Below are 12,131 nucleotides of genomic sequence, written 5' to 3' on the forward strand. Positions count from 1 at the left end.
GTGGTCCCCTAACAAGTGAAACTCAACCCTGATTGGTGCATATTTAATGAAGAGGTGGGCTACTCCTGCTGAGAACATGGCTTGATCATGACTCAGAAGCCTCAGGACGTATGGGCAGGGGAAGCCATTTCCATCTTGACCTTTCTGATTAGTTTTCTCCTTCGTGAACTGGGCAGCCCTAACCTCTAGTGGAGAGGATCAAGGATTGGGGGGGATGGTTCTTTCCCCCAGGGAAAAAACATATGCAGACCAGATTCTGTTTATACTCTCAATAGAATTCAGATTTTCAGATTTCCCAGTGGGGCTGGGTCCTGGCCAACCTAGTTAATAAGCATGTGCCTTGTAGACTAGGAGTCATCTTATTGCTGTTTTTGACTGACCTTTTCAGAAATGGTGTCTTAATAAAAATAGTAGGAAGAGGATGAATGACAAATTAACAATTAGTTATTAATGTAATAGTATTAATATTAATTTATCTCAGCTGCCTTGCCTTAGAACACAGAGAGCTTAAGGAACTTGCCATAGCTAGTCTATGTCAGACACAGGACTTGAACCTAGGTCCTTTTTGGATTTGAGGCCGTCTTTATATCTCCTATGCTATGTTCTTTCTCACATACAAACAGTGCTAAATAGATACTTTCTGATGATGATATTCAAAGTAACTGCCCTTGGCAGTCAATATAATTCATTGAGAATTTATTAAGTCCATTCAATGGTTCTGACACATGCTGAGCACTGAAGAGCCAAAAGACAAAAAAGGAAAGAGTCTTGGTCCTTGAAGAACTTGCATTCTCTTCAGATTTGCCCATTAGAGGGAAAGGGAGAGAAGAGAAGGGGAAGAAACAGACCTAGTCCAATATAGGAGGAACACTTCCCCTCTTGCTTCAAGATATGAAAGTGCAGGAATGCTCCAGGCTACACAGCTTCTGTAGATTTTCATTGGTTTGTTTATTTACCCATCAAGAACCATAAGGACCTTTACTACATAAAATGCCAAGTGTGGTGGTAATTGACACCAAACGATCCATGTCTACCAACAAATAAAAAACTGAAGTAATAAACATAGAGAGATGAGTGTTTAATGACCTTCAACAAATTTTTATTGTAAGATCCATAACAGTTAACCATACACATTGACATCTCTGGCCTAGAGCACTCTCAGTTTTTAAAGTCAGACAGAGATCCAAATCCTCCTTTGCACTGCTCCTTCTTGCTATATGGTGGCTTATGAATAATTGCTTGCAAAGCATGAGCCTTAACAATACTTTTCCAGAATCATCAGACTCCAGTCACAGTCTACAAAATCCATAAAATGGGCATTTCCTCCATCAATATTCACTAACGCTATTACTTTTTATTCCTTTCTATGACATGTTGTTATCACCTGAATGCAGTATTAATAGTAGCATGTACATTCAGGGTATTTGTACCCAACACTGAAATATCTAGAGAAAAGGGAAAAATTCAGTGCCTCTCTGCTGTTTGGATCCATTATACCCAAATGCCACACTTAGGGATTCTTTCACATACTTGGTATAATTTTTTTTCTCAAGTGAATTTTAATCAGGAAGTTTTTACTTTGTAAAGAGAATCTCAGAATTCTCAATGAAGAAAGATTCTGGGTTTTTTTTTTAATGGGACTACAATAATGATGCATTTTTTTGCTTTTTGGAAGGCAATTGGGGTTGTGACTTGCCCAAGGTCACATGGCTAGGTTTTTTCGTGTTAGGTGTCTGAGGTCAGATTTGAACTCAGGACCTCCTGACTCCAAGGCCAGGCTCTATTCACTGCACCACCTAGCCGCCCCAATGATACATTTTTATAGAACATGATGAATGTAAAACACTTTCACATATTTGGTCTCCTATTATCCTTATATTACTCCCTTTCCTATTGATTATCTACAGCTCATCCTGGACCTATCTTGTTTATACATAGTTGTTTGCATGTGGTCCTTCCCATGGGAGAGCTCTATAAACTCCCTGAGGGCAGGAACTGTCTTTTGCTTTTATTTGTATTCCCTTATACTTAGTACAGTGCCTGAAACATTGTGTATTTACTGACTGAGCAATCCTGGGAGTTAGTTGGTCTATGAATTGTTATTCCTGTTTCATAGATTGAGGAAACTAAGACTCACAAATAGCTAGTAAATAATTGAATTTAGCCTAGTACCCAACTTTTCTGATTCCAAGACTGGTTCTATTTCTATGACATCATGCTGCCTCTCAAAAGAAAGAAGCCTAGAAGATCGAATTTATTTCAGGACCACTGACCATTTCCTTAGTGCTCATTCTGATTTCATTATGTCCAAGAGTCTGGGATCTAGTGTTTAATGTCAGGTCTGGTTTAGTACATAACCACACTCAGGGTCAGGGACCATATTTAGATCACTTATGCTGGCCTTGGAATTTATGAAGGAAAGCATAGCATAATATAGAGAGAGCTGACCCTGCAGTCAGAAGGATCTGTGTGCAAGCCTCACCTCTAGCATATACTGTCTTTGTGACCCTAGACAAGTCCCCTAACCTCTTAGAGACCCAACTCTCTAAGGCAATGTTTAAGTCTCATAGCAAGGGACAATGTCCATTGGTAGGCAGAGTTTCCCATCTCTCCTCCCTGCTGGGAATAAACTATACCAATGAAATTGTAGTTCTAACTTTGTTTGTTTGTTTGTTTTGTTTTTTGTTTTTCTTTAAGGTTCTCATGAAATTCAGAGCCAGGATGAGTGATTGAAATTTTGTCCCTGGCCCTAATTATGAAAATGCATTAAACCAGATTTGAAATGAAGCACTAGTCCAGAGACACCAGACCAAAGTGAAATTAGACTCTCCTCAAAGATGCAGTTCACTGTACAGGAGTCAGGAAGACCCAAGTCTCCAGATCCTTCTGCTTGATGCTGAGACCAAGCTGCCCCCAGAAAACTGGAAAGGGGAAGCCACCTCCACCTGGACCACTCCTTGAACTGGGTCCTTAAACTCTGCTGGGGGGGGGATATGAGAAACATGCCTAGTCCAGAAATAAGTGATACTCATTGGGAAGCCAGGAAGGTTTTCATTACCTTTATTTTACATTTATTCTTTCTGAATAAATGAGTAGCCTCTTCAAAAGACCACCGAGAATGAGACAAATGCGAGTCTTTTTATGCTGCTCATCCTTCCTGGCCCCTCTCTTCAGAACTGGGCTTGGGTCCAGCTCTTCTGGGTTACGTCTTTCTACCTGTCCACTTCTCCCTCCTGAACATGGGCTACCATGGGTTGCAGTTTGAATCCTACCTTACATACCGAATAGATAAGTGACCCTAGACAAGTCACTAACCTCTCTCAATCTCAGTTTTCTGATCTATAAAATGAGAATAATAGTACCTAACTCCTAGGGTGAGAGTGAGAATAAAATGAGATAATATAGGTGAAGCAGTTTATAAACCTAAACTAGACATACAGGATGTCCTCCAAATCTTAGCATAATTTTAAGCTACATTAGCTAAGATTTGGGGGACATAACCATATCATTGTTTCTTTTTTTTTTTTTTTTTGCTTTTTGGAGAAGGGAAGGTAGGGCATTTGGGGTGTTTCTTTTTTAAAGACAGCATAATGTAGTAGAAACACCACCAGTTATGGAAGTTTCCTCTGAGTCTTCTTTCCTCATCTGCAAAATGGGAATTAAATGCAATTGACCCCATTTACACCATGCAATTCACAGGACTTTTTGATCAAATGAGACCATATATGTGAAAGTACTTTGTATCTACAGTATTCCATATAAATTTAATATTATTGTGTTTTTGTTTATTAAAACATACAGACTACTGACTAATAATTATCTGTATCCCACAAACATATAGATCACTTAAAATTAAACCTATTATTCAAGCAATAAAATCATTCAATGAAAATGAAATCTGGAGATGAAAAACTGTCATAGTCATTTTAGGTATTCATTAAGAAACACTCATGTATGTGTTTTGTCTCTTTGTAAAAATTAAGAACAACAAAACAGGAAATTATGAGAAAGTATAAAATGTAAGAACTCTATATCACTTATTGTATGCACAAGTTATTTAGCATATATATTGCTTTGTGCTGTTAGTTTTTCCTTTTTTTCCCTAGATCTTATACCCTCAAGAAGATATTAAGTAAGCTATAGAAAACAAGTCTTTTCTGACTCCTTCCCCTACACTATACCCAGCACATGGCAAGCACTCTAAAAAGTTTGTATATTTGTTGATTGGTTAGTTGATTGAATAAGTCAATGAAAGTGGCATCCAATTGGATATCTTTGAGTTAAAGTTGTCTTAAATATCTGGATCATCCTTAGGAAAGAGATCAAGCAAGCGTCTAGTTTGTTTGTCTTGTCTTTATATCCTCCATGCCTAGCACATTGTAGGCACTGAATAAATGAATGTTGAGTTGGATTATTGGATGCAAATTTGTTAACCCAAAGTAATATGCAACAAAGGTGGAACTCTCCCTGGTCCTGAACGTCCAAGTCTGAGGAAAGTCAATGGTTCTTGCGCAGATTTTTACACTTCCTACCACGACAGACATTAAAATGAATGTGACTAGACGATAGTCAGGATACTAGTCTAACTGAACTGCTATTTATTAGGAACAAAGAGGAATGTTAGATAACACAGGATTTGAAAATAGTGTTGAGGTCATCATCCTAAGATAGGTTTTCTAAGTACAAAAAGTGTTACCACAACAATCTTTTTGGCAACAAGGATTTCTTATGCCATGGACAGCCAGAGCTGAATTGTTTTTAGAAATGTGCTTTTTTTAAGTGCTCTGTTTTGTACTATATCCGTTTTGAATGGTGGGTTGTCTTTGCTTCCTCCATATTGTGATTACAGAACTGTAGGGTTGGAAGGGGCTTCTATAACTTTTCTAATTAGATATCTGACCGAATAAAGTCTAGACTATCCTCTTGAAAAAAAAAATCTCTAAACATGATCTCTATGGAGAAAGAGATTCTAGCCTTGCCCCTAATGAATATGTTCCAGTACTTCTCAGTCTTCCCAAGCAGAGTGAACCAGGTTAATGTCTAACGCAAATTTCATATGGTTAGACTCTGATGACTGGGCTTTGTCTTGCAGCTGATGTTTCTTAACAGCCACTGTTGTAATTTTCCTAGTACACTGACTGCCCTTTCAGGCAGATTCCTTCAGATCCATCCCCTGCACATCATGCACAGAACTATCTGCTTGAAAAATAACTACATGATAAAATGTCCTTCTAGCAATCTTCAGGAAATCTGAAGGGAAAATATTAGGAGCCAAAAATCTCTGCAAAAGAATAGTAATAATAATAATGACTTATTTACATAGCACTTTAAGGTTTATGAAAATCTTATTTTATCCTCCCAACAACTCTGTAAAATAGATGCCATTGGCACCACCACTCCCATTTTTCAAATGAAAAAACTGAGGCAAGCAGGGATCGAGTGATTTCCCCAGGTCATATAGTTAAGTGTTTGAAGTCAAATTTGAACTCAAGTCTTCTTGATTCCAGCTCCATTACTCCATCCATTATGCCACCTAGTTGCCTCTGCAAAAGGGATTTGTGAAGCCCTCCTATGGGCTTTTGGTTGGAACTTCATTATATGAATCTCCTATATGATGAAATGTAACAGGCAAACAGCAGAAAGCTGTTTGATTTTTCTTGATATTTATATAGCATCATTTTCTGAGGAAATAAAAGTAATTTACACTCATTTTCTCAACCTGCAGATCCCACATCCCGACCCCATTTCCCAGCCTTTCCCATACTATGGCTACATATAAGGATTTCAATGGCTTCAAAGGGAGTTTGATACATAAAAGGAGACACAGGTAGGCAAAATTAGACACATGGTGGCATTAATCTAAAAATACCTCCATGATACAGGTAACAATGAAGCTTCATTATATTCCCTTTAAAGGCAGAGGAACTAGAACACAAAGGTTAAGCAAATTCCTCTAACCCCAAATGGATCCATCAGTACAGATTAGTATCCAATTTTGAGGACAGGGATCAGAACCAGGATAGAGCCACTCTAGCAGTCAGGAAAAATCAACTATTAAATGCCCCAGCCTTCCCCCTGTCACCAATTGACCAGCTCAGCAATTGGGGGGGAAATTCAACAACCATGATTGCCATTCTCTGTAGTTTTCTGTTGTCTTGAAAACAGAAATCTGCTTCAATTGAAATCATGCCTTTCTATGGCCAGGCACATTTTAGCTCCTCCACTCTCCTGCCTTCTCCCTTCCCCTTGCTCTTTTTTATGGCAGAATCACAAAGATGACATAGAGCCTGAGAAGGTTCATTTTGACCTAGGAAAATTACCTGGCTGTTTTCAAAGGAACACTGTGTCCCAGTCTGGAAGAAGGAGAGAACAGCTCATTCTTATTACAGAGCAGTAAACATTTTTTATACCTAAATCAAAGTCTCAAGTTAAACTTAATTTCCAGTTTGTTTCATATGGGAGTATATTATGTAATTGTGATTGCAAGATGTACTTCAAAAAAGATTCCACAAAAACCAAAATTGAATATTAAAGACAGCTCTCTAAAAAAGGCTTTCCATCTTTAACGTTAGAGTCAAACCAACCCATTCATAACAACTTTATTGTTCTGCTATGAGGCCAGGGACAGTTAAAAAAAACTTCCCATGTGCAATATGCCGTCTATTAATCCTAAACCAACTAACCAGCACTGATCAGAAAATGGTACTGATGAGTCCAAAACAAGATCACTAGTACAGTCTTTGCAGTTAGTTGGTTTGATCTGCTGCATAATCACAAACCTCCATTTTAAAACCTAGCCAGGTGCCTTACAGAGAAAAGTCATTAACAATTCAATTCCACTCAATCCAACAAGAATTTAAGTGCCCATGTGCCATTCATCATTCTAGATGCTGGGGATACAAAGACAAAAAGTGAAACACTCCCTGCCCTCAAAGGGCTTATGTTCTACTAAGAGTTTAAAACATGTTCACAGACAAATAAGTGCAAAGCAATTTCCAGGGGAGTATTAAGAGTTGACAAATCAGGAAAGGTCTTGTGTGGGAGGTGGCAGTTGAGATAGATTCAGTTGTTGACTTTATGCATGTGGATTTTTAGATTTATTTATCCAGCCCTAACCTCTCTCCTGAGCTACTACAGTCTTGCATTTCCAGTTGCCTATGGGCCATGTAACTAGATATTCCCTAGACAACTCAAGCTCAACATGTCCAAAACAGATCTCATAATTTTCCCCTCAATGTGATCCTCTTTCTAACTTCTCTGTTACCATCAAGGGCACCACTATCATCTTAGTCATTCAGTTTGCAACAACAGTGTCATCCTCCACTCCTTGTTCTCACTCCCAACATCCAATCTGTTGCCAGGTTCTGCCAGTTCTAATTTTGGAATTTCCCTCAGATGAGCACCTTTCTCTCCACTGACAGTGCTACCACCCTGGGGTGGGTGACCCTCACCACCTCACACTTGGAATATAGTAATTGTTTGCTGATTGGTTTTCCTGATTCAAGTCCCTTCTTATTACAGGCTATTCCTCCGCCATACTTCCAAAATGATCTTCCTAATGCCTCTGACAACCCCTACTCACCAAATGTAGGGACTCCCCATTATCTCTCTAGCATTATAGAAAATCTTGATTGGCTTTTAACCTAGTCTCTTCTCACACCTTGGTCCCTGCAATGTCATCTGATACAGTGACATTATCCTTCTCGATGTCTCTTGCACAAGATATTCCATCTCCTGATCTAATATATTTTCTCTGGCTGCCTCCCATGCCAGGAATGCTTTGCCTCCTAAGCTCTGCCTCCTGGCTCCTCTGGCTCTCTTCAAGTCTCATATAAAAAAAAGTCCAACCTTTTGCAATATCTTTTATGCTCCCCCTTCATGCTAGTTACTACCTTTCCTCTGTGATTATCTTCCTCCTATCCTGTATATATCTTATATGTGCATAATTATTTATGGATCATCTTCTCCCATTAGAATATGAGCTTGGGAGTGGCCAGATAGTACAGTGAATAGAGCACCAGCCCTGGCGTCAGGATGACCTGAGTTCAAATCCTGTCTCAGACACAACTCCCCCCCCAAAAAAAAAACCCACTAGCCATGTGACTTTGGGCAAGTCACTTAACCCCAATTGCCCTACCTTTCCCCCTCCAAAGCAAAAAAAGCAAAAAAAAAACCTTACAAAAAAGAATGTGAGCTTAAAGGAAGGGACTAATTTTGCCTTTCTTTGTATCTCCAGGGCTTAACAGAATGCTTGGCACACAGTAAGTGCTTAATAAATGTTAATTGACGAAAACAGGAATTCCAAAAATAAATAAGTAAAAATGAGCAAATGAGGAGAGAGAGAGAGACAGAGAAAGAGAGACAGAGACAGAGAGAGGGAGAGAGAGGAGAAAGAGTGGGAGGGAGGGGTAGAGAGAGGAGAGAGAGGGAGGAAAAAAAGATGGAGGAGAGAGACAGAGACAGAGAGAGAGAGACAGAGACAGAGAGAGGGAGAGAGAGGAGAGAGAGTGGGAGGGAGGGGTAGAGAGAGGAGAGAGAGGGAGGAAAAAAAGATGGAGGAGAGAGAGAGAGACAGAGAGAGAGAGACAGAGACAGAGACAGAGAGACAGAGAGAGAGACAGAGAGAGAGAGAGACAGAGACAGAGAGGAAGGGAGGGAGAGAGAGAGAAAAAGAGAGAGAGAGGAGAGAGGGAGGGAGAGAAGAGAGAGGAGAGAAAGAAGGAGAGAGAAGGAGGGAGGGAGATGATTCTAGGCTATAAACAAATCTCGATGAGAGAGTGTGATGTGGTTTGATCAGTATAAATTACAAATCTATCATCAGAAATGGAAAAACAACTCAAAATGCATGCCTCAGGCTAGTAAACAAGATTTTCCTAGGTGGAAAACATTATCATTATTATCACTGAAAGTTGATAAAAATCAGTCAATAAGTCTTTCTTAAGCATGTACAATGTGCCAGAAACATACTGGGTATTTAAGTGCAAATAATAAAACAATTTCTATGCTCAGGAGATTGCATTTTGAATGGAGAAGACAGTAAGTACACATAAAACATGTAAGTATATATATATATGCATACATACATATACACACATACACATATCATGCACAATGAATGTGAAGATGATCAGTACAAATAAAGAAATTCAATACTAGCTAGTTTGGGAAGGAAGGCATTAGCCATTGGGAGGAATAGAAATCGTTTCATATAAACAGAGGAGCTTGAGCCTCATCTAGAAGGCAGAGAGGGGTTCTGTGAGGAAGAGGTATGGATGGAGTGCATTCCAGGTCTGAGGGACAGTCAGTACAATGGAACAGATGGGAGATGGAGTGTTGTGAATGAGGAGTGCAAAGAGGGCCAGTGTAGCTAGATTCCATAGTGCTGAGGGAGAGTCATGTCCAGGAAGTCTGGAAAGAGAGTTTGGGGCTAGATTATGGAGGACTTTTACAATCTACACAAAGGAGTTTTTAGTTTCTCCTAGAGGCAACAGGGAGCTCATAGACCAGATGGGGTAGAGTAACGAATGACATGGTCAGATCTGCACTTAAAGAAAATCACTTTGGCATTTCTGTGTAGGATGGATTGGAGTGGTAAGAGGAATTAAAATGTAAAGGAGAAATTAAGTTAGAAGATTGGATCTGGAAAACAAAAGCAAAAGACTGAATTACTGACATTCCTTTCTTGCTCCTCTCCTACCTTAGGAGCAGTTTAGGTACAAGAGAATGCTTCAAATAGTGTATAGAGGCAGTTAGGGGGTGCAATGGATGGAGAATCCTGCCTCAGATACCCCTTAGCTGTGTGACCTTGGGCAAGTCACTTAACCTCTGTCTGCCTCAATTGCCTCAAATGTAAAATGTGGATAATAATAACACCTACCTCCCAGGGTTGTTGTTAGTATCAAATGATATAATATTATAAAGCACTTTCCACAGTGCCTGGCACAGAGTAGGTGCTTAATAAGTTCTTGTTTCCTTCCTTCTTTCCTATTTTTAGCGAAGCAAAACCTTGATCAACTGGAACCCAAACAATCAGAATCTTTAACCTGATTTTTTCCCCCACACTATCATTAACAAGTGATCACGCATATTTCAAGATCTAGCACATTGCTCTGTATAGAAGGTATTTAATAAATGACTATTGAAAGAATTATTCCATAAATTCAACAATTCGGTTCAATTCAACAAACATTCATTAAGGTATAGGCACTGGGGCTACAAGGACAAAAATGAAGAGTCCCTGCATTCGATGGACTTATATTTTACTGACCATTTTCCTGAAGGGATACATTCTCCTATATATATGCTAGGTGCATAAATTAAGGCATTCATCCCAGTACCCAATACCTTCAACATTATTTTCAGGTTTTTTTTGACTCTACATGACCCCATTTGGAGTTTTCTTGGCAGAAATACGAGAGTAATTTGCCATTTCCTTGTCCAATTCATTTTACAGATGAAGAACTTAGGCAAACAGGGTTAAGTGACTTGCCCAGGGTCACACAGCTAGCATCTGAAGTCATATTTGAACTCAGGTCTTCGTGACTCCAGGCCTGGCACTCTATTCCCTGTGCCACTTAGTTGCCCCTAAAAACTATAGTATTACATAATGAGACTTGGTGATTAAGATGACCCTGAGATATTTTTAAGATCCTTATTCAGTGAAGAAATATAAATGGACACCTGGCTTGACAATGACCAGGGAGTATGTGGTAGCCTGGGTTCCCCATAAGATATGGCAAAATTTCACCTGCTCCAAGGACCTCAGAGACATAAATGCTACATGATGGTCATTATATTGACAGGATAGTATGACAAATAGAGTTTAGAAAAATCTTCAACAACAATGGAATCAAAATGTTGTTTTTACTTAACTCTTAGTTAATCAGAAAACCCAAATAACCCCAAAGCACCCTTACTCTCATATGCTAGCAAAAGTAATAATAAAAAATATTCCTGTTATTCATGAGTTAACTTGATGTTTTACTCTGTAGCTCTACAGGAATTATAATACTAGAGAGGAAGGTGCTATATACTTACTTGGTTCTCAATAAATATTAACTAATGATGGTGATAATGATTATTTTATTAATGAATCTCTTCGATCAATAAACAGTTTGCTTCCTTGTGATCTATTGCAGACTGCATTTCAAAATACAATAGAGGGGTGTGTCAGGGTTAGTTAATCACACTCAGGAGAGGTAGCCTACCATTATTGGTATTCTTATAGCATTTTTTTCTGGCAGTACTATGGTTAGATCCAATATTCTAACTTCCAGGAATCGAAAATTAAACCACTCATGAAGAAACTACCCACATGTGGTCGTCTTTTTCAGAAATGTAAATCTCTTATGTTGGTTATTTTAAAACTGTTGAGATGGAAAATAAAAAAGAAGGTAGTGGGGAGAGCTGGTGCAGGAGACTTCCTTGCATTCATGGGCTCACAGATGGCTCTCATTTTCATGTTGCCTGCCTCACCAGTGTTTTAGGACTGTGACTCTGAGGAGAATATCCTTTGGATTCTCCATTTGTTGAAATACTTTGTGCTCATTTTGCCTAAATTAAAATGTTTCAAGTGCTTGTTTTGGCATCACATAGTGTCAGAATGATACAGAAAAGATTCTCATGGTTCCTGCACAGGAATGATACCCACATTTGTGAAGCATCCCAAGTATTTTTTTTAATGTTACAGAAGAACTAATTAATGATTATGCAGAAAGCGAGCATTCCTACTTTACAGATGAGGAAATTGAGGCTTGAGGATGTTAAGCCAGGTAGTAGAAGAGGCACTAATCTAGGTCATGTTTCCTGATGTCTTTCCTGGGGTTTCAATGGATACAACATGCTATGAACTTTCTAATAAAACACCAAGTGGGTCCAATGTTATTGATAATCTCTGATATTCATGCTGCACCTGAAACTTTACAAATATTTCACATTCTTTAATTCACTTGATTCTGACCATAAACCTATTTTATTTATTATATTATTTTAAGTACTATAAGTATTATTCCTTTCTACAGATGAAAAAAACTGAGGCTGAGAATGGTTATGTGGCATATCATGGTCGCACAGAATTGTTGAAGGTGGTCTCTCTGCTGGGCCCACATGCAGCACTCCCCGCAATGCACCAT

At 38.9% G+C, this 12,131-nt stretch overlaps 1 non-coding gene across 1 annotated transcript; it reads left to right on the plus strand.

Moving 5' to 3' along the window:
* The first annotated feature begins 11,572 nt into the window (after nt 1-11,572).
* Nucleotides 11,573-11,674, plus strand: LOC138146619 (U6 spliceosomal RNA). The gene has a single exon (XR_011164552.1). It is a non-coding gene; the product is annotated as a U6 spliceosomal RNA (small nuclear RNA).
* The last annotated feature ends 457 nt before the right edge of the window (nt 11,675-12,131 follow it).

Source organism: Petaurus breviceps, unplaced genomic scaffold (assembly GCF_028583685.1).
Source record: "Petaurus breviceps papuanus isolate PSGF00001 unplaced genomic scaffold, PetGlider_PUasm1.0 90763, whole genome shotgun sequence".
Classification (NCBI taxonomy): domain Eukaryota; kingdom Metazoa; phylum Chordata; class Mammalia; order Diprotodontia; family Petauridae; genus Petaurus; species Petaurus breviceps.